Consider the following 17,873-nt stretch of genomic DNA (forward strand, 5'->3'; position numbering starts at 1 on the left):
CATTGCTCCTTGATGGCCATCAGGTGTTCAAGGCCAGATTGGAAGGGGCCTGGCAGCCTGGTCTGGTATTAAATGTGGAGGTTGGTGGCCATGCCTGTGGTGGGGGGGTTGGAGCTTCCAACTCAAGCCATTCTATGATAATACGATCAGCCAGTGATCAGCACGATGCTCACCAGGCTGAAAGATGCTTACAGGCTGTGTTCCCTCCAGCTGGCAGGCGAGAGGTCTGCAGTGACGTGGCGACTTGCTTAGCAGGGCAGAATGCCCATCCGTGAGGCTCAACACACGCAGATCTGAGAGCACTCTCTTTTATTTGCCTCCATTATTCTTTTCTTAGAGTGTTAGGTGTTAAGTGTAACAGATACGGTCATCCAGCAGCCTTTATGATGTAAAAAGAAAAGGCATTTCAGAAGTCATACCACATTTATAGAAGCATGTGGTGGAGTGGAGACTTCTACTACAGAACTGTTTTCTTCAGTTCCACTCATTAAAGCAATGAAAGGTGAGATTACTAATGGAACCCACTTATTCTAATGTGGGTTTAAATAATCTAAGTCCCTGTAGCAAAATGACTGCAGCAATGTTTTCCACTGGAGTGAATTTTGTCATCTCAAAGAGACAAGAGTCTGAAGAAAAAGTCAACAAACAGAAAGACACTTTTCCATTAGGAAATAACAGCATCCTCTGGTTGACATTCAGCCATGCTTGTCTGTAAGCATTAAGTCAGACAAAATCCTTGTGAACTTCAGTTCTCGAAAGGTGCATTTTGTGTTGGGGAAACAACCACTGAGCTGCTCTTCATCTTTGCCTGTTGAACTATAAAATGAAGTTGGATTCGGTCCCCGATGTCCTGCTTTTACCAGGAAGGGTGCTGGCTGTTGGCAAACAAGGGAAGGGACTCGCAGTAAGCACAAACTCCATTCCCATGATGTAAATTTATGGATGCAAGTCACACTTGCTAACAATATTTTTTAAATATAAAAGAACATCCTCGCTCACAGCTTGTAATATGAATGCAAATGAACTTGTAATTATACTATGCAATTTCCTGCTTAAAAGAAAAAGAGAGAAAAAAACTAAAAAAAAAACTATAAAACAGTCCTGAAAAGTAATATGAACTGCAGTTCTTCATTGAGTTCCTCCTCTCTACTGAAAAAACACAAGCAAGAGGCAAAGGAGCAATAAATGTGGTGTGGAGATCTCCACAGACTTCTTTTGTGTTATCTGTGAAGCCTGCTTAAATGTAAGATCCCTATGTTCTCCTGCCTGATGAGGGGCTGCTAAACCATCACAAACAGAGGGATAAAACACCAGTAAGGAGTAATGCACTAAGGCAAGAACATCTGCCTGGTGATGAGAGAACTCACAAGAGAACGTCCTAATAGAGTTTTCTCACTCTCAAAGAAGAGGGTACTCACAACACTTCTTGCTTCCACCTCACATGTAGGTTAATCAGCACCACATAAGCTGATTTGAGCTGGTTTCTTTTCAGAGCAGTCTCAAATAAGGAGCATTTGGTGAAAGACAGTTTCCCTTCATAAACCTGCTCCAGTTATGCACATTTCACACATTCTGCTGGGTGAGGAGAAAGTTTCCTTTTATTTGATCCACTGCGTGTTGTCCAGATGCAAGCCTGTGTGTTTATCATGTGAAATGTTAAGGCAGTATCCACACCGTAAAACTAACACCAGCCTGCATAATTGGTAAATCACTAAGCCATAAAACCAGCGAGGTTGCTGTCAGCGCGCGTGTGTGTAACAGCCATTAGTATTAATGAGAATTGGACATTCTCAGAGTCAGAAAATGGAGAGCTATTTTCATTAAACTAATTCATGAATCTTGAGTTGTGATTACAAAGGGCCAGTGAGCAATATGACAAATAAGTTTGGGGAGATGTTAGTTCGGGAGCTATTTGTTGCACTTTACAAAGTGCGATTCTTGCAGTGAGTTTGGAAATATCTGATGAGAATCTGCCATGGTTTCTGTCGTTAACGTCTCATTAAGACACAGAACAATGTGCAGACCCTCCCTTGCCAACCGAGTTTTCAAAATGACAGCTTCCTCACAAAACCACTCTTTGCTTTTACTGATACATATTGTAGCCCACAGCAGGATCATCTGATGGCTCTGGAGATACTCCATGTGAATAGCTCCCGACACAATAGTGCTTCCAGTTTTAATAAGTTCCTCTAAAGCAATTAGGCAGTGACAGAAAATAAAACCTGCTGCATTATCAGTCATAATGGTAGTTACCAGTAGTTATGTAGCCCCTCATACCATTGTAGTCACACAGTTAGTTCCTAAGCCACTGAGCAGAATTAGCCGTGATTTGGTATTCATCCTGTATTTTATCAAATGGAAGGAAACATAATTCTCTATTTCAGCTCTTTCATTCCATTAAAGAACTCCTTACAGGGTTATTTTCTTAAGGATACTTAGTAGGCTAATGGGTCACTGAACAGAGTACACTGCAGAATACTGCTCTTGCCCTTCCAAAAGATCTATGTAGAAAAAAATGGCAGTGCTGCTTCACAGAAAATAAGAAGCCCTGTGTCTTCTGGTAGTGAGGTTTTTCACATTGGAGAGTGGTTATGATAATTCCTGACCATATCGTGCAATCTAGTGAAACAGATGCATGATCCTGACAAGTCACAGACATCTGTTAAAAGCCAGCACATGAACACACTGCAAATGAAATTGAAGTCTTGAAAGAGCCAGGCAACCACTACTGGTTTCTGAAGATGGAACCTTGCACATTCCTACTGTACCATGGGATGGTCACTGAAGGAGTTCTTCCTGTCATACAAAGCTTTCAGTATCGTGTAGTTAGAGAACTACAAAGAGGCTGTGGATGCCCCGTACCTGGAGGTGTTGAAGGCCAGGTTGGACGGGGCACTGGGCAGCATTGTCTGGTATTAAGTGGGGAGGTTGGTGGCCCTGCCTGTGACTGGGAGGGGTTGGAGCTTTATGGTCCTTGAGGTCCTTTCCAACCCAGGCCATTCTGTGTTTCATACAATTCTATGAAAACACTGCTGAAATCTCCATAATGAAACCTCCTTCCTCAATTGCAAACGAGCAGCTCCAACATACAGTTTACAACCATCCCTCTAAAATCAGCCTTCAAGTAAAGGGCAGTAAGTGGACGTCCACCTTGCCAAACCATGGAATTTGTGAAGGCACAACAGATTAAGAAACATATTATTGCCCAGATGCCCACGAAAGAGCCAGCAACTCTTCAAGTATGGAGATGACTTCTTCACAAATCCAAACTGCTTCATATTTCAAATCCTCTTTGGCAAGGTGCATTTCCTTTCACAGCCAATTAACTGCAAACTAATTTAGAATGGGTTTGCTTTTGCAAACACTGTGTCAGATTCCAACAGAGAGCTTGTCGCTAAGAACATGATATACGCGTGCATTCCGAGTTCCCATTGTTCTGTCATCCCCTCCAGACATCACTGATGATCCACACTGAGAAACCTCTGAATTTAATCATCTCCTTTCTAGGAAGAGTTTGGGGATGAAGAAAATTTTCAGCATCTTTTATCTATTGAAAGCCCATGTGTTCTGTATTAGTGCAGAAAGCACTAACAATAGTTTAATATGAGTTAACTGACAGTAAAGGATATCTACTATGGAAAATCTGTACCTCCTATGGAAAATCCATCTGCCCATGAGAAATGCAGACGATCTGCTTTAAAAAGAACTTTGAAATTTGGCTGTATTCAGAATTAGAGAGTAAAAGGGGCAGAGGGGTGGCAGCTTTGAAGAGCTGTTTGAGATTCTCGCCTACACTTCTTCCCCTTTTGTGTTGCTCTGTACATTTAGCTGCATCGCTTAAGATCTATGTTTTGCTTAATATAAAATCGAAACAAAACGGAAGGTAGGAAGTGAGCAGCTTTACTAACTTGTGTTATCTTTCCCTTCCCCGCCAAGTAAATTTCTGGTAGTTGTGATACACACCTTGTAAAGATTCCTGTTTTCTGTAGAGAAGTGAGGAGTTCATCACTCAGTAACAGGGAGAACCTTGGGTGCCTACCATTCCCCTTTGCAGTTTCCCCTTCCCTGACATCCATTTGGGCAGCAAGGGGATGTGGAAAGGATCCACAACATGCTGCTGAGATCCCCATCGCAGCACACACATGCACAGCTTGATCTCAACAACCCGAAGGGCCCTGTGATGAAAACATGCTCAAATGCCTTGCACAGCCTATAAACAACGCAAATATGTATTTCCAGGTGTCCAGGTTGGATGGGGCCCTGAACAGCCTGATCTAGTATTAGATAATGAGGTTGGTGGCCTCATTCAAGTTGGAGCTTGATGATCCTTGAGGTCCCTTCCAACCCAAGCCTTTCTATGATTCTATACAGCCTACCTGAACAACCAGTCAACACACTTGAGCTCCCCGAATCTGAGCAATACTGAAACTTCTTCTACCCAAGCATACATTTATCTTCATCATTTGTTCACTTTCAGCTGTTAGCTTTACAATCAAAACCTTCAGTCTTCGAGGTTCCTAGAGATCTTGGCTGTTGTCATGTTCTGAGAATCTGACAGCAAAAGATTTACCTACCATTGTAAAAATCTCATCTTTTTTGTTAGAAAGAGACAGAAAAACATGATATTTAGGGCTGCGTTCCCCTCAATTTCTGCCAAAATAACAGCTATTCAAAAGACAGCAATTGTGTGCAGTGAATGTCCTCAACAAGTACAGTTGTTTTCCATTTCCTCCTATGTCACATCGCATTTTCCCCTTTATATTTTCCTTTAAATATTTAGACAGAGCAGTGAGTTTTAAACGTGTCATTGACACAAATAAATGTTTAAGCAGTCGTTCTACCCTGGGTTCAGCTCTTGTCAGATCTAATAAGTTAAATATCACTGGATCTGGTCAGTAATTGGATGGAAGACCTCTGAGGAAAACTTGAGTGCTGAGGTAAGAGGCACTAGTTGTTCAATAGGTATTTTTCTTAACCTCAGACTCATCCAGAAAAAAAAATGCCCTCAGCATGGTATTATGAGTGCTTGCTGAACAAGGCATCTTCAAATCAGATTTAATGTGCCACTTCTGTTTGGTGTTAGAACAGATTCCTAACAATTTCCTTTGAAAGCTGTTTTGTCTGTTTCCAGATCAGCTGAACCCACTACATACAACTACCTACACACCACTACATACAACAACCCTACATACAACTACCTTTGAAACTATGAAATCAATTCTTAATCATTTAAAGAATTAAACACCTAGGTATATATTGTTTAAATAGGAACCAGTACATTTATTTGCTTTTACCGCCTACATTTCTGACTTTCCCTTTTAGCCTCTCAATATGTTCTGAGCATCCAGCTCAGCTCCTGGGTACCGTATCACAGACATCTTCTTTTGCCACCTCTGAACCAACACTGGTGCTTCAAAATGCAGATGTATTCCCTCTTTTGCCAATTACAGACTGCAAGGCCAAGGCTCCTATGTGCTGAGCAGCAGTGGGACTGATTCCATGGGGCCATCCCCACACCCTACTGGCACTGCAGGCTCCAGGCTGTGTTGAACTGGAGGAAATAGGGGACTTGAGGCTTCTTCACCAACAACCTGAGGATGCAGGTGATAGCAACCAGCAGGGCTAACGCCTGCACTTCAAACACAAGATCTCTTGTCTTCTGCTACCCCTGCAACACACTGAGGAGTTAATGCAGAGGTAAAAAGTAGTCCCTGGGATGTCGGTTTGCTCTTTGTCCAGCAAAGGCTGTGCCCTAGGGCTCCCCATCCCCAAGTACTGCACAGTACAGGTTTGCAAAAGGTCTGGGCAGCACTCCAGGGCTCATCCCAACATATCTGCCTAAGGTGATGTTTTCATATGCATTTCACAACTTGACTAATCATGTTTTCTGACATTTGCTATTCATTTATATATTTTTTCCCCCTCTTAAGGCTTTCCACGTAGAAATATAAACTGCAAGTGCCAGCTTAGCAACTCCATGCAATCATATAAATCTTAACATAACAATTGAAGTGAAGGATATTTGAAGCATTTAGATTTTATAATAAATTTATAGATGTCGGCCAGATCAGGGCTTCATTTCTAAAGAGGTTTTATCTGTTTACATCAAAATACAATCCTTCACTTAAAAGAGATTATAACAGTAGCTTGAGAAAAAACAAAGGTTTAAAAACTCACCCCAAATGCACATTATTTATTGGTATCAGAAAACTGCTTAGTGGCCCAGTTTATGTTCCTAAATGCCTACCTTGCTTTTATTTCTTACTTTTCTTATTTACCTTCAAAAGGACATTATGGCAGAGCCAAGACAGAACCTAAACCTCTCTGTTTTGGAGTCTTATTCATCCAATGCTACAAAAATATGACATTTGAAAAGATCATTAACAACCAGGGATTAAAAAAGACCTATGCTTAAGGCTCACTGTGTGACCATGCACCATATCCAGTGAAGGGGCGACAGTTCTTCAGTTTTATCTTTTCTCTGGCATTTCTGTAGCAAAGCAGACTTTAAGGTGGTATCTCTGCAGATCAACAAAATACCATGGCACTTTTTATACTTGATCTGAGGGTCAACTTCTCACTTTAGATGCTAAGGAGATACTCTTGCAACTTTTCAAAGGCTGAAGCACACATATTGTGCTTCAAAGATTTGAATCTGTTTGCCAACCCCTAGCAAATGTGACAGAAACAGCAGCATGGGTATCCAGAGAAGTTACATCAAATCACAGTTATGAAAAGAATGAGAAGAAATGCAAGTTACTGTTAAATCGAATAACCCATTCTTTCATTTCTCATGTATATCTTCCCGTACAGTGGAGTTTTATTTCCTCAACATAAATCTGAACAAACACACCAAGATGTATGTCAGCTTTCAGAGCAGATTAAAATCCATGTTGCTTAATAAGCAAGGATTTTGAGCTCGTAACGTGTTCATTCTGGACTTCGAATACATTGCAGATGTGATCTTTTGCAAGGAAGAGAATCCTTCCAAATTTGATTAAATGGACAATGGATTACTAAAAATCTATAGCATTCAACTGAATAGTTTGTCTGCTGAAATAGAAGTGTTTGGGACTGAGAAATGTCAATAAATAATACAGCTCAGGAGTGGGTGGAAGCTAGACTAGATCCATCTGGTCTGTTGATGAGGAAGAAGGAGCTGTAAAACTCACAGCATGACCAGGAACACATACGCAAGGGTGCATATTGGATGAGAGAAGGGAAGCATACAGCTTCCTCAGCCTCATGCCCTTCTGCTCACTTCAGATCTGTAGTCTCGTATGCTCCAGTCCTGTGTGGTGTTGTCTGCATATATGTGCAATATGGAATTTCCCAGGAGGGCACAACAATGAGTTGGGTTGGAGAAAGTTAAGCTCATGAGAAAACATGCTGAAATTAAATGGTACCGGTAAACAAAAGCAGAAGTTGCTAATATTTTTATCCAAGTAGTCATAAATCCATCCTCCCACTTTTCCTGCTCTTTTAACATCTTCTTTCTCTAGTCCATGGGGATTTTTGCTGACACAGCTAACACAGCTATTCATTGCTTGGACTCCAGGATAGCCTGGAAATTGAACCCCCTTCTCTGTGGAACTGTAATTCGCTACACCTTTAGAAGATCATTTTGCACTGATGCAGCCAGCAAGTGCTTTTTGTATGTGTTTCGATGAACCATCAACCATTTTAGATACTATTCAAACTCAGCAACAGATTTAAAATGAAACAAAATCTACCCCTCATCACATGCACAACAGGATATAACAGATGTCACAGGCAAACCAAGGAATGGTAGTTTTCACGGCTGAATTCAAGAATTACTTCTCGCTCCATTCTGTGGACTCTTTGCTGGGAAGAGCAAAGAGTATTGAGCCCACACTGTACAGTATAAATTCAACTCACAACAGTAATACTTCCAGGCAAGAATGGTATCATGTTGGTACTTCCATCACTGCCCACTTGTACTGCATCTTAAAAAACGACCATGCTTTGCAGCTCCTTCCAAAGCCCCCTCTGGATGAAAAGCCCAATGAAGATCCTTTTCTTCGGCTCATTGCACAAGCGTTGTATGTGGTTTTTCTATGTAATTTTCTCCTGCAATGTGTACTCAAGGTTAAAACGCTCTCCTTTCTCCTTGGTGATATCTGTCACTGAACTATCAAAGCATACGCGTTAGAGGACTTGGCAAGTAGACAGTCAAGCAATGCAGAGATGAGCCTTTGATGCCCACAATGACCTTAGTGCATTCCTTTTAAACATCATAAGCAAGGGAATGAAAGCCACTTTTCTTTTCTGTTTGGGGGAGGGGGTGTTAAGCAGCTATTTGGGTACAGTAGCCTACACATTTATTGCAATTATTATAGCCCCTAGAGGCTTCAGCTGGGACCAGAATCCCTTTGCGATGAAGAGTGAATGACATAAAGCAAGAGAAGAGCCTTGTGTCAAAAAGGCAAAAATAAAACACAGACAGAAAACATGGTAAGAAGACATCTTTCTCCCTGTCCCTACAATAAGGAGCTTTGGGGCTTTGAGAATAATTGAGCTTTCCCCTGGAATCACTAGGAAATGTATGGAAAGCCAAGCAGAAAGGACACAAGCCTCTGCCTATGCGGGCATGATACCTTCAGTTCAGAACGACTCCTCTGTGGTGCACTGCTCCTCTTCCAGACACTGCAGCTCTTTGGCACTGTGCACAGGCTTTGAAGAGACCTTGCAGACCAGTTAATCAGCATTCGCAAAGCTAATTGCATACACATGCTGTTCTGGAGAAATGGCACTTTGTTAGTTTCTCTGTGTTTGTCACAAAACAGGGGAAGAGGAGAAAAACACGAGTTTCAGACTGTACAAATATTAGCCATAGGAAGCATTTAGCCCAGACATATAGCACGACCTCCATCTCCTCTCTTATACGTGGTCTGCATTTCCAGCCAAGAACGTCCATTTTACTCTATATTCACCCAGGCTCATGTTTGAATTCTCAGTGTGATTTAAACATCACCGCACAGAAGAACATTAAAGCTCAAACACGACTTAGAGCACAGTTCAACAACAATCTTTTGGGAACTATCTCATTTCAGCTAAAAGGGAGTAGGATTAAATGCAATTAAGGGCTCCCAATGATGTAATAAAGGCATCTAAAAAAATCAAGGCAAGTGGGCAGGAAGCAATCACCTTTCTGTCTAGAAACAGTAAAATAATGAAAGTCTTATTGTTCCTGGGGTCATCAAGGCCAAAATGTGCAAAATGACCTTCATTAAGTCATTCTATACACTTTTGCTAGGGGACTGTTCCTACTACATCTGCTCCTTTCAATTTGGCTTGTTTGAGTAACAAAGCTCCCCGTGATCATCTAAACCTCATTTGAAGCACCTGTGAACAATTCATTATATTAATATAACAGCAGGGGAGGAGTACAGATACTAATAAATAGGTTGTTGAGCAGATTTCGCTGCCAAGGTTGCTTTACCCAGCAAGGAAATGTCTTCTCCACCCAAAAAGCTGGGGGGCACTGGGATCTGCTGTACCACAACCTGTCAGAGCACACATCTGGCAGTAGAGAAGGGTGTCAATTAATTTCTCCTTTCCAAACAGTTGATAAAATTGTGTTCAATACTTTGGAGAGGCTTCAGTACGATCTGAAACAATTTGTTCTCTGTTAAAATAGAACAAATGTTCTCCAGCTAAAGGTGGCTATGAAAGGCATTTGGTAACGATTTGTACCAGCTGGGCTCCTCATTACTTAGAATAGATTTGTGTAAATCAGCACATAAAATTAAGTGAGTGGTCAATGCCTCTAAGTGCATTTGGAGGTAGCGTAGCAAAAGCAAATATCTGAACTTTTTGCATTTTTCTTGCCATTCTGCAGGTTCAGAAAGTAGTTGTGGTCTTGTTTTATTTTTAATAGAGCAGCAGAGCAAAGATTTTGCAGTTAACATCTATTTAGACTGCTTTCGGTCATATTTTGCAAATGTCAGTGAGAAGCAAAGGTCAGCTGGGGAAAATAACCAGTATATCATGGATCAGTATAATTATAGAGCAGAAAGCAAAACAGCATTGAAGAAAAAGCTCACAAGGAGAATATATCTGTGGTATTGGATATGCATGCTGCAAAACATAGCTGATGGACCAGAGTAGCTAACACCTTCCAACAGTATGAAAAGAGATACTGGTTATGTTACTGTAAAACCTTTTTCCAAGGAAACGGGAGAATGTCATGCTTGGAATTCATTGCCTCTTTTGTCACACTTGAGCAGCTCCGACACAGCCTAAATAGAAAACTCTGTCTCATATTGCCCTGTATCTCCATTTCTCTGATGGGTATGGGAGAAGACACACCATAAGTTTTGATGAGTCAGTGCTGGTGAAGCACGTAGAGGAACTCCTACTGACTGACTGAGGCTTCCCCTCACCTATCTGATGGCAAGTTTGTTACTCCTATTATTCTCATAGACAGGAGAGTGGTGAGGTGCTGGAACTGGCTGCTCAGCGACTGTGGATGCCCCATCCCTGGAGGTGTTCAAGGCCAGGTTGGATGGGGCCCTGGGCAGCCTGGTCTAGTATTAAGTTTGGAGGTTGCTGGCCTTGCATGTGGTTGGAGATTGATGATCCTTGAGGTCCCTTCCAACCCAAGCCATTCTGTGATTCTACAAGGCACACAAAAGCCACACAGAAGAGCCTCAAGACAGTAGAACTGGAATAGACATTGCCCTGTTTTCATCCCTTAATGAGAAGAACCGTAAATGAAAGAAGGAAAGACACTACATATACCAACAGCCAGGAGGGAGAACATTTAAGACAGAAGTTAATACTATCAATATAATTTTATATCAATACAGCAGAGTAAACAAAATCAGTCTTGAAACATCACAGCCTCGCATTTTCAAAGTCACTTATGGGCACGGATTAAAAGATTATGTTCTTTCAGCCAACTTTCTCTTTATGAGACAACCTTTTTATTCTGTAAATACATTTGTTGGTCTCTCAACATCCAATTAAACACGTGCAGAAAAGCCATAAGGATACTGGATTCATATTTTTGACTTGCAATGAATTATTTTCAACTTACAAGCCATAAGTAACCAAAATCTATTATTATCTCCTTGCTGGAATTGATCCAGCAATAAATTGGTAATTATCACACTGCTTGTGGGGTATCAAATGTAAACAAACATTTGCACATGCACTGTAAAATCCTGCCCAGCAACACGAAAATGAAGAATAGACAAGACTGCTTTTACAAATCCCTCTCTGGGCCAAAAAAGTACAATAAAATACAAATCCCAGCACACAAGCAAGCGGAGGGATTTTCAGTAATTGTATCTTTCACATCTATCTTCTGCATAGATAGCTATGAAATACCGCATGTGAGCAAGTATAAAAATGCACTTGAAGTACTTCTGTTAGATGGAATCTCGTCCCCTTGAAATTGCCTTTCACATGAAAGATGCCTATTGACAACCAGTGGTTTAACTAGCTAGGAATATATATAGTCAACTACCACTCAGCCTTAAACTGTTATCTGATTTGTCCCATAAAGCAAAATATATGAGGTACATGATACAGCGTGGGGATAATGTACAATAAACATAACTTACACAGCAGGAAAATGAGTTCCCATTGGATCATCTCACAACAGAATCAGCTGTGGAAGAGCCCTCCCAATCTGATCAAACTGTTTTCTTGTTTATATTTCTTATCCCATAAGCATAATTAAAAAATAGTCTTTTTGGTGAGATAGCTCTGTAATAGCTTCTAAAGGACGAATTCTAGTGAAGTCTGCCAATTTGTTTTTCAGCCTTTGAAAATTAAATGGGTATTACTTCCTGCAGTCGTAAGGGAGCCATACGACTCTTCTCTCAGCTTTTCCACCTGAATCCTTTCAGAACAAGTGATTTGTGTGGTCTTTTTAGGTTTCTTCTTAGGACATGAAAAGCTGCAGTTTGTAAAGAGTGGAATCTGAATGTGCTTAGAAGATTTTCCAAAGTCATTAAGTTTGAAGCTATAAAGCCTGCTGAATAAGAGCTTGCTAAGTATGTTTACATTTCAGTAACAGAAATTATTAACTTGTGTCTCCATTAAAAGATCAAGTGGGGAAAAAAAATAAAGCCTTATCTGTAGCGCTGGATTTATTACATATTTTCATACATATTAATCATCACTTAAGATATTCTATATCCCTTTAAGTATCTGGAAAGAAAGTCTTTACCAAACTCGCATTCTCAAATGTTTGCTATGAAACCAAAGGTTTGGTGCTATTCTTCTTTTTTAAACCCATAACCTTCAGGCCACACACTGTGGAAAATCATAGAAGTTTTCTTTGTTTCTTCAGGACCCAAAGACCAAGTGGAGTTTGTCCTATTAGATGTAGCAAAAAAGCAGGTCAGGAGGCCCTGTGCCCTGAGGAACTCATCAATACCATACACAGACAGTACAGGCTTGGGTTGAAAGGGATCCTGGAATACATGTTGTGATAGCAACAACTCTATTATTCCAGTCTGTGTTTTCTGAATGTGGAGAAAGAGTGCTATCGAGTAACCTAATGAGATGAAAACAAAAGGAGATGGTGTAGGGAATTCTGCCAGAGAAAAGCATGGTGAGAAAGCTGCAATGGTTATACAGGGCCCTAGGGGTGGAGTTAGAGCAAGGCTGTACGTAGGGCCCACCATAGACCATGGGTGGGTAAGAGCATGGAATCTCACAGGAGCAGCTTTGGTCCCTACAGGTCTATGCATAACAAAGTGTCTGTGAAAACAAGCATGTCAAGGCCAATGTTGGGTTCATTCTGGCCACGTTTACGAGGCACACAGTTAATTGGCTCCTAAGTCCCATGGCTTGTTAGCACTATACAGACTTCATTCTGAATGTTGAAAACAAAAGGCCAAAGTAAGTTAAACCAACTTTGACCATAAATGGGTTTGTAGGAAAGCATAAAATTCAGGTAAATATATATAATAATTGCTCAAAATTCCCCAAACTACCCCCTGTAGTCATAAGCTCACACTGCATGAGTTCTGCCTATTCCTATTGCCTGTTTCTCACCAGTTTCCTTGAGTTGCATAGGCTGAATTATTTCTTAGGTTATAAATACTTCAAACAAACATAGTAAAGTACACCCTCTGATTTGGGTCCTGGTAACTGCATTTTAAACATATATACTAACTTACTGATTCATTTTCAAACAGAATGCAAATGAAATTAATGTTCCAACAGAAACAACCATTCCTCACTTCCCCCAGCGCTTGCATCATGCAACATTTTTTCACTGTTTAAAAAGATGTTGTTTAAACTTAAAGTAAACAAGAATGCTCGCTCAGAACAAACCCTGTTGCCTTTTGTTATTCCAGATCTGTTCTTGATGGAGAGACATCATCAAGACAACTGTCATTTTCCAGCCAGGGATCTTTCTACAGCCTTACACAAAGCTTTGAATGCTATTGGAAATAATATACCTTTCTAGTGCACCACTATCCACTAGATTAGCACTCAGGCATTGACAAACGTTTTTCTTGATTTCCTTGACTTTGTTAAAAGCTTGTTTAAACCACAAATGTTTTTTCCCCCCTATTTCTAGCCACAGGGCAACCAGTTCATGGAATTGATTCCTTCCCATTGACAGCATGGTCCAGAAAGTAGTGGAGCACGGAGCAAGTGCAAGCATAGTGATTCTGGCCACGTGCTATGATTCTGGAAATCATTCAGCATTCTTGGTTATGGAAACATCCTTAGTGAAGAAGGCAACTGTGCAAGGAGTGGTGGGCAGGAGCATGCATCTCCCTCATCTAGCCAGAGTGGGAAATGGAAGCTAGAATGACTGTAGTTTCCATTAGCATCATAAAAATAACATATTCTTCCACAGGCCCTATTTGCCTCTGAGACCTGTCTCTTCCTCCTGACAGTTAAATTATGGAGAGAGATCTTCCAGGACTTTCATGTGAAGCAATCAGTTATTTGCTCCTTGGGACCCTTTTAGCCAGCACTGCCTGAAAAAGTTTGCTGGGACACCTGAGTGTCAGCTCTGTGGGGAGGGTTAATCTTCGAGATTTTCTACATCATGAGTCCTTAAAAATAATTTTAACTTTAGAGCTTAAATCAGCACCGTGGGGGGCACCCAGCGCTCCTCCTAACACAGCAGCCCAAGGCTGCCCAGAGGCATAACCACTGTTGCATTGAAGCTTGCTGTGAGGTGGAAATACTACCCTGGAGTTCATGACTTTGTAGCTCTAAGAAAAGACATATCCATCAGATCTTATTATTACCATCGTATGCGCAACTCGGTAGGAGCGAAAACCCCAGATGGAACTCTAGGAACCAATAAATCCTGAAATAGTTATTTGTGGAGAAAACAAAACGCAAAACCCAAACAGGTAGAAGGAGCAGGCTTGACTTCCCAGCTGCAGAGTACAGATACCCCCTGAAAACAACTTACAACCTCAGCATTGTTGCGTGACCAGCACATTAATGGGAAAACTCCCTCCTTCCCAGTTTGCAACTGCACTCTGACCAGCACAACATGCTCCATTAAAAACATCAGTTTGCCTAAAACACTTATTTTTCACAAAGATTTTATACATATAGGATGAAATTTCAGATTAAGTCCATGAAAGAGTCTAACATAAGAGAAACCCAGGTTTGAGCCGGTGCCCTCCCTCATTCCAGTTTGAGCATTTGGCCTCTCATTCCCCTCCCCTTTAGCTCCATAAATATTTATTCTTACAAAATGGAAGAGCTTTTAACAGTAGAGATCAAAAGCATCCGAGCAAATCTGTGCCCGTGGCTGAGCTCTGCTCCATGCGGGTTGCAGGAGGGCAGCTTAGAGCTCCAGCCACAGCCCCAGTCCATCCTCACCCCCATCCCATCAGGGCTGGGGAAAGAGCTGCTTCAACTAGATGATGAAAGTTGTTACCTACATCTCCATGATATTCATCTCATTTTGTGTCATTATTGATAATTGATAATTTTTATTTTCTGAGCTACATGATCCTTAATGTACCTTGATCCCTATGTACCCATGCTACAAGCCTCTGTAGGAATCTCTGAATCACAGAATTGCCATGGTTAGAAAAGACTTCCAAGATCATCTATTCCAACCTAACTTAGTCCACCTACCACCAATATTCCCCCACTAAACCCATGCTGAAAGAATTCACTGCCCTTCCTCTTAATGACAGTTCAATGGAAGGAGACCCCATTAATGATCCAGTGGAGCTTATTGCACGTGGGATGGCAACACAAGTATTAGCTGGGGTTGTTTTATGTCGGCTGCCAGCAGAGCGATCAGGCAGGATTTCACACATAGTTACAGCCTGAGGATGAAGTTTGATGACTTGCAGAAAACACCGGCAGATTGATTTACTACTAAAGAAATAAGGCCTAATTACAACAACTAATGGGAGAAAAGGAAAACAAAGCGTTCATTTTCAATGCCGCACTTGTTTTAATCTTAACTCGGATCCACACCATAAACATGCTAAAATATTAATACAAATATCTATGCACGGGGGAGAAATAACTGGGTGGAGGTTTTATCTCCTGACAGAGGAAAAGCCAATTTAATATATATATATATATGTGACTTATTTCCCTCGGAGGTTAGCTACGAGGAACTCATAGGTCACATAAAAGTGCAACGATAAAAAATGCAGGTGCTGTGAAACATTTATAAAGCCAAAGTACGAGGGAGTGTGTAGTTCAGAATGTGAAATGACATCTTGGCATGGAACAGATCTCCCAGGGGGCTGCTCTGAAACTTCCAGAAATCCTGAAAACGACATCTTTCAAAATGAACAATCATCAAACACGCCAAAGTTGTTACCTCAAAGCGCTTCGCTGATAACTCAGCCTGGGAATATGTTAAAAATAAGCTGCCTGGTTTCACAGCTTGCAGCCCTGACCCATGCAGGCCGTGCCTGCATCGTCTGCTGTGGGTCAGCATGGCTCCACCTATGTTAACATGGGTTTATTTTGGTAGAACTGAAGGATGGCAGAGGGGAACCTCATCCATGGGGAGTGGGAAAGGCCCCCTGCAGCAGCAGACGCTGACACAAGCTTGGATGAGATGTGCTCACCTTTAGGGTCAGCCCAACGCAGCTCCCAAATGGTTGAGCTTGTATTATTGAGCCTGTTTGGTTTAGAGGGAGAATGGGAAGGCATGAAATGAATGATACAACACAGGCATACAGCCTAGCGTTTGCTAGGGTTCTTTTCTTTCCTAAAAATGGAAATCCTGAGTTGCAAACCACAGCCTGACCGGAGCCTGGCACATACAGGCACAGCAGTGAGTTTCTTCTATGTGAATTAAAGTTACAAACTATTGACAAAAACAGAGGAAAAAAAAGAATAAATGGTCCACTGCATCCCCCTATTGATCTTCCTTTAACCCCAGCGATGCTTTTGCATTCATTTCCTTAACTACTACACATGCAAGAAGTCCCTCCTGCCCCCAGATGAAAGGTTTATTGAAGCTAAGACCTCTCAGTGCTGCCTGGAGGAATCCATAGCACAAAACCTACTGCTGCAGAAACATTTCTGGCTATTGCTTCTGCTTTGGCTATTTGATGAGAAGCTGAGTGACATTGCTCAGCACTATCAGTCCTTCCTCCAGCCCCAGTGCTGAGCTGCTGGCACAGCTGTGTGTGTGATCACACACTCAGTCAATTCTCTTCTGCTGCAGCAATCTGGATGACTTTAAGCATGTGTAAGTAGTAGGGTGCTCTCTCCCTGTGTGCACTTGTGTAAATCCATGTTAGCAGACAGGCACTGAGCGTTACGGAGAACAAGCTTCCCACAAGTGTTTGTTAACCTCCTTAGGAGAGAAAGGGTTATCCCCTTTTATTGATACGAAGCCAATAAAAAGGGCAGCTCCAGCATTTGAATACAGTGCCTGGCTCCTAAGTGAGCAGTCCAAATCACAAAGGTACTGGAGTCTACAAAGAAAAGGTCATCAAGATCTTAGGATGCTTGTTACAAAACACATGAAAAACATATTCCCATTTCCCTGCTGCCACAGAAGCCTCTCTGCTGCTCAAGTCACCCACCACACGAAGCCAGATGTAGGCAGCTACACCTACAGCACTCAGCATATGGGGGGGGACATTGCTTCCAAGCACTCATATCATTGAGTCTGTAAAGAGGAAAAGCACTTCACCAGCAGCACAATGGCAGGGTCAGGGCATGGGCTTCCTTGTGAGTTAATGTTTTCTCTGGGAAGAAGTTTTTCACCCAGAGGATGGTGATGCACAGGTTGCCCAAGGAGGCTGTGGATGCCCCATCCCTGCAGGCATTCAAGGCCAGGCTGGATGTGGCTCTGGGCAGCCTGGTCTGGTGGTTGGAGACCCTGCACATAGCAGGGGGTTGGAACTGGATAATCATTGTGGTCCTTTTCAAGCCAGGCCATTCTGTGATCCTATGATTCTGTTGTATATCATAACAGCTTTGTATCAGTAAGGAAACTTATTAGAAAGAAATGGAACTGATGCCTATACAGCAATTTAAATCAGAGGGGCTGAATGTAGCAGCCAGAGCAAATTCAACCCCTGAATAGGGACCACAGAGAATATAGCAATGCAAGCTGCTCCTTTTCACCTCTCAACCTGTCCTTCTGCTAATTGTGTGATTTTGCCCTAAGCAAATAGTAAAATTGGGACTTGGTGCATTTTCTCTGTGCTCTTAATTCCGGATGGGAAGCACCTGCAATGCACTGCATAAGACAAGGCTGCTTCCAGTCCATTCTCAATCCAAGGTTTCTCCATAGGATTTACAGTGGTGTAACGTGGAGCAGAAGTTGGTTGATTGCTGTCACAACAGAAACTCTGCTGGCTCGGTAACACAACAACACAGAGATGAAAGGCCTCGAGCTCCTTATCCAGCTCTGCACACAA

At 41.8% G+C, this 17,873-nt stretch overlaps 1 protein-coding gene across 16 annotated transcripts in view; it reads right to left on the reverse strand.

The window, feature by feature from the left end:
- Positions 1-17,873, reverse strand: part of DAB1 (DAB adaptor protein 1) — a 341,210-nt gene that overhangs the window by 113,636 nt on the left and 209,701 nt on the right. The window lies entirely within an intron of this gene.

The sequence above is a fragment of the Coturnix japonica genome, chromosome 11 (assembly GCF_054131305.1).
Source record: "Coturnix japonica strain WE chromosome 11, WE-NBRP24, whole genome shotgun sequence".
Taxonomy (NCBI): Eukaryota; Metazoa; Chordata; class Aves; order Galliformes; family Phasianidae; genus Coturnix; species Coturnix japonica.